General features: G+C 36.9%; 1 non-coding gene across 1 annotated transcript; it reads right to left on the bottom strand.

Annotated features, from left to right (window-relative positions):
- Window positions 1-5146: 5146 nt before the first annotated feature.
- Trnal-aag lies at window positions 5147-5228 on the bottom strand. Its single transcript has one exon. It is a non-coding gene; the product is annotated as a tRNA-Leu (tRNA).
- Window positions 5229-5933: the final 705 nt, after the last annotated feature.

Here is a 5933-nt window from a genome sequence, read left to right on the forward strand (position 1 = left end):
CATTTTGTATTTTTTATTTCAACCAAATATTCTGCCTTTTAGGGAATGCAATATCGGTATTAAAACCGGTATCAATACCTAACTTCCAATACCGCTCACGGTATCGCTAAGTTTGTAATGAAAAAATGTGTATAACACATATAGATAACCATAATTAAGTTCAATACGCAAACCAACTGAACGGTTGCGCATGTATAGAAATTATATTGTGCAAATCTTTAGATTATTCTAAAACTAAAATCATTTTAGACGTAGAGTAAAGTCTTATTAAAACAACTAGTCTGCATCCCGTGGCACTTCGTGCCACTTCGCATCCTAGCAAGCTAGCCCGGTTAGAGAGTAACGCTACATTCGAAAGCAACTCTACATCTGCTTTCAGCCAGATATACGAAAATCGAAAGAAACAAACTCTACATCTGCTTCACAGTCAGAGATAACAAAGTCGAGGGGGTGGTCACTAAAAGCTGGCTTTCCTTTACGTAAAAAGGCCCTTTAAGGGTTTGTGACTAATAAACACTCCATCTGTCAGTCGCAATAATTTCAGCACTTTTCTGCCCGGAAAAATTATTAGACGATGCGAGAAAAAAAAAATTAACACCTAAGTTACCAACACCGTTCCGGCGCCCGGCTCGCATTGCGGCCCTCCGCTGCGCTCCGGGGCAATGGGCCGGATCGCTCGGCATGTTAAACACCTATTCCCGAAAAACACCTTCAACCATTCTTTAGAAAAAAGAATTAATCATTCGCATTCAGGACTTTTTATTTTATTTCGATAAATTATGATTTTATAAGACAAAAGTACTTCTACGGCATGGGTAAATATTGTTTTAATTTTTTTATAAATCAAATTGAAACTACATATTCAAAGTATTCGCGCTAATATTCACTTACTGCATAGCAAATGGTACCAACCAAAAAAAATAAAAATTTCATAAATTCCATACATTTCAGTAGACAGCAAACTGACAAGGTGCTGACAAGGTGCGATTTCGCAGTCAGTGCAAAAATGAATTAATTTTAATTTTATTTTTATAAAACTAATTTGAACTCGTAGATTTTTTTTAAACTTAAATTTTGAATGAACATAGTGTCTTTGATCATTTAAAAATAAAAAACTTTTTGATGCGAATGATCAATTACCTAATTTTGCTCATTGCAGAAGAATAATTTAAATTTACAGAACCAATTTATGGACGGCCAAAATATCAAGAAATGACAAGGACTAACTATTAGACGATGCGAGAAAAAAAAATTAACTCCTACGTTACCGACGGTGCCTTTTCGGCGCGGGCAGCAACTTTCGAACAGAGCTGCATTTTTTTTACTTTCGCCCCTTGTCATTCAATGTACTATTTCAGCTAAATCTGTGACTTCTTTGAAGGCTGTAATTATGTCAACTCAATTCGACTGCACGTGGTGTGTCATTGTACATTGGGTTGAGGTGATACTTAACTTCCATCTAAACTCAATTCGTCATTGTAGCATATACATACATCGAAGATTTCATAAGTGCACCTGGGAGAGTACAATTAATTAGAATGACTGCCTCTATAGAAAGTTCTATCAGCTTTTTTGAATTTTTTGACTCAACCACCTATACTGTCTTTTTATTTATTTTTAACTCCCTTTTTGAAAAAGTGCGATCTCCTTTTTTGAATTTTATATCTGCCATTTTGTATTTTTTAACTCAACTACCTATCTGCCTTTTTATTTGTTTTTAACTGCCTTTTTGGAAAAGTGCTTATCTGCCTTTTTGAATTTTTTGTCTGCAATTTCGGATTGTTGAACTCAACTGCCTATCTGCCTTTTTATTTATTTTTAACTGCCTTTTTTATCTCCAAAATTATTTATTTTAAACTGCCCTGTGTGTATCTGCCTATTTAATTCTATTTAACTGCCTTTTTGAATTTTTTAATTTCATTTTTATCTGCCTTTTTGAATTTTTTATTTCAACCTTTATATTAATTCATTTCCTCTCAAGTTTATAAAGATCATAAAAGCGTTAGTATTTTACATGACTTGGGATAAAACAATACTCTCTCTACCAAACAAACTCTCAGCTCTCTGTGTCAAATTCACACCTTATTTCTTTGTATTCTACAAACACTATTCTACATTTGGACTGACTATACGCTGTACATGTAAATTCCAAAGTCTACTTCATTCTTTCATCATCTTAATAAAAGTAGTTTGGTTGCTAGAGAAAGTATTTGATAAAAAGATAAAAAGTAGAATTCTCGTGTGAATTTTGTTGATCCGAGGCGCAGCCGAGGTCAATAAACACACGAAAACGAGACTTTTCAACTTTTTATGCCTAGTTATGTTTTGGATTTTACATGCTTTGGGCGTTGTAACTAGTGCTTGAAACATGAAAAAATCGATAAAATCAAAAATGAAACTGAATTCGTTAGTTTAATTGAATGTGGTAAGTATGTAGGATGTAAAAGTAATGCATCCTACAATCCCATAGTCATAATATAATTGTGCACATGTATTTCCTCCGCTCCATACAAATTTTGACATTAGACCCTTACCTCTAGAGTATACTTTCATTGGCTGTTGGTACCACATTTTATCGTACGAAACACCAGTCTATGTACTTGGTATGATTTGTCTTGTATGATTCGATTTTAGCTCAAGTAGGCTTAAATTTTGGGAAATGTACATGCTCGGATGTAGGTGAAGTTTGCACAAGAAAATTCTTGAGATCTCAAGAATTTTTCAAGTAATAAATATCCTTCATCATTATCATTTAAAAAAAGATGTCAGTGGCATCGAACTTACGTGCTACACCGTGCGTCTGAATGACACTACCTCCACACTATATTTACCTTGGGCGACTGCACGAAGTATGTAAATTTTTTCGTTTTGGACGACGAACGTCAATTCGTTTTTTCTTCATTTGCTCCATTTTTGGGACACAAAACTTTCGTTATTCGAAAATTGAATTGTTTTTACAGATCGATCTGACAATTGATCCACCGGGAAGACGGTTCCGATATACTCGAAAAGAGGAACCATTTTGTATATCGAATATCGACGTCAATAATAGACATTGAAATGGTGGAACTGAATGACGAAACTATCGTTTCGTCAACTGAACCAGCAGCCACATCGTCAAAACGTCCACCATCACTAACTAAGCAACCACAAACTGTAGCACCACCAAAGCGTCCAGTCGTTCGCAAATCGGCTAGGATCCAACAAAGGAAAGAAAAGTTACAGCTTCCACCAAAAGAATTATCGGCGAAAGATGTGCATGCTAATTCATCTGTCGAATCGGGAGTAGAAAGCTCATCTAATATTGTCGCGATGTCGAAACCAAAATTTGTCCAAAAGTCTTCGGTAGATTCGATTAGAAGAAAAGGTACACTGAAAATTGGCGTTCGTCGATCAGCAAGGCTCCAAAAAAAGCGATGTACTCATACAGACCAATTACCAGGAGCTGAAAAGATTGTCATTTTGACTCCGAAATCGGAAATTGGATACAAATCTCAGTCAAAAACTCCACCGGTCGAAAAACGTTCGCTACCACGAACCAGAAAATATCGATACCATGCAAGCCCACACAAATTCTTCAATCGAATATATTGGCATGAAAAGCAGCGAAACGCCGACGAAACATAATGATTTATTGGAGCTGTGTTTTAAAATAAATCGATCGATAGAAAGGGCTCAGCAACAACTGTTGAAATATTTCGCCGAAACAGATCGAAATGTACACTCCATCAAACATTTTTGGGATTGGTTCCTCAGATCCGAATTCGGAGACGATAGCAGCGAAGTCCAGTCAGCTACTCTAATTCCGAATCAAATTTATGCGGACAATGCAGAAGGAGTACAGATGGAACCACAATCATCACCGGATGATCAGTTAGATGTTGAAAATGTGAATGATATAAACATCGAACGGCAAGCATCAGTGGTTGAATTAGTGGAATACGACAACAACGAAACATATTCGAGTGATGCGGAGGTCATCGAATTACCACCAGAAGAAATTATTGAAATTTTTGACGTTGAGACGATTCCGAGGAGTTGGTCGTGCTTATCGGAACATCGCTGGCAACTGGTAAACCGATGTCGACAGCTAGCAGCTCGAAAGGGTAAGATAATTTTACAGCAATGACCTGCAGTTGTTTAACATTCTTATTGCAAACTGCTTTACTTTAACAGATTAACTTCGCAAGCAAACGAGAAGCAAAACTATCAACGATTGGATACCGTTGCCGATGCAATACGAAAATATCCATGGCATTTACATAATGTGTTGGGCACCGAACGCTTCTCTCATCAAATCGAAGAATGCACCAAGTGCGATGAAAAATCAATTTTTTCGTCATCAGAATTCGAAAGCTATCAGTCACACACGCATGATTCCCGGCCCTAAATCGGCTGCTATACACATCAACCATTACGTTTATCTCAAGGTGCACTGGATTGACAAACGAAGACGATGGAGCCGTTGGTCGTTAATTCACGCCGTAAGTGTGCCTAACATTTGAATTTTAAGGGAACGATTAGATGAAAAAGTGACGCTACGTTAGAAAGTCCTCCGCACTTTCCATTTTGAATTTCGACCGAACTTACTTACGGCGTGAATTGAAACGAAATTTTGTTTGCTTTTTGAAAATATTTTTTTAAATAAAAGAAGAATGAACTGACAACCGGCTTAATTTGCGCGTGTGTTCCCTAAGAATCGGAATAAGACATGAACTAAGTCTTACTCTATCGGGTCCGATGAACATAGGACATTCGATATTTTTAACGTTGCGAATTGGCAACGGATTATTAGAATAAGTAACGAGTAAGGGAGTAAGTGTTACATAGAAAGCGAATGAAGAAAAAATCATCTTGCCCAGTCGCGGATTTGTTCGACGTTAGGTTTATACTCTGCCGTGGATATAGCGTATAAACAGTTTTGATTGTGTGGATGTTTGTGTGGATCAGCTGAAAAACAGCTGATGCAAATTCATGCTGAAATTTCACTGTCTTGTTCAATAAAAAAAAACTGGCTGCGGTGGAACTTAGTTCCCTTTCTCTTCGAAGTGCATAAAATAACTGTACAAAATTCGAAGCATATTCCAGTGTTCTGTGAGCTGTGTTGATTAACCAAATCTCTTGTAAATAAAGAAAAAAAAAATATTGGCAGCGGTGGGATTCGAACCCACGCCTCCGGAGAGACTGGTGCCTTAAACCAGCGCCTTAGACCACTCGGCCACGCTACCACTTACAGCAAAATGTTTCGAATTTAAAAAACGAAAATAACAAAGCCTTTTACATAACTGTAACAATTATGTAATCCAAAATTGTTAACGCTTTACGCGAAACGCACGTTCGATAAACTCGTAACACAATGTTTTGTTTGAACAAGTGGTGGTAGGTGACATTTAAATTTTTGATCAATCAGATTAAACCATTAGAAGTGATGTCGTACGAAAATGGATGATTTTTTGTTGGAAGACCAGCTTTTGTGTGCGATGTGAGTGGATACAAAGCTACGTGTAGTTTCTTTGGTACAGTATAGATGCGAGCAATATTGTTGATGTGTGAGGCTTGACAAAAAGTACTCAGTGTGACAGACAAAATTGTTCTTTTTTATTTTTGCTTTGTTTACTTGACAGCTTGCTCCTTATTTCTTTGAGGGATTCTTTTGAAAAACAGCCTTCCGAAATCGGACGTATTTTCTTTCGGACCTTTTTATATGTGCCAAGAAAGGACTTCGACCCTAGAAGCCAAAACAACTTTCAAAAAATATCTTCGAAGCTTGTGTGGCTGCTGAAAGGTGAGCAAAAACCGAAAAATTGCAATTTTCTTACAAAAATGTCTACATTTACACGAGCCGTACAGGGTCGTGTGGGGTGTTATTAGAAAGGTAATCACATGCCGAATGGGGACTTGATGGTTTTAAAATTCATCCACACTGAAATATG

The sequence above is a fragment of the Bradysia coprophila genome (genome assembly GCF_014529535.1).
Source record: "Bradysia coprophila strain Holo2 chromosome X unlocalized genomic scaffold, BU_Bcop_v1 contig_39, whole genome shotgun sequence".
Classification (NCBI taxonomy): domain Eukaryota; kingdom Metazoa; phylum Arthropoda; class Insecta; order Diptera; family Sciaridae; genus Bradysia; species Bradysia coprophila.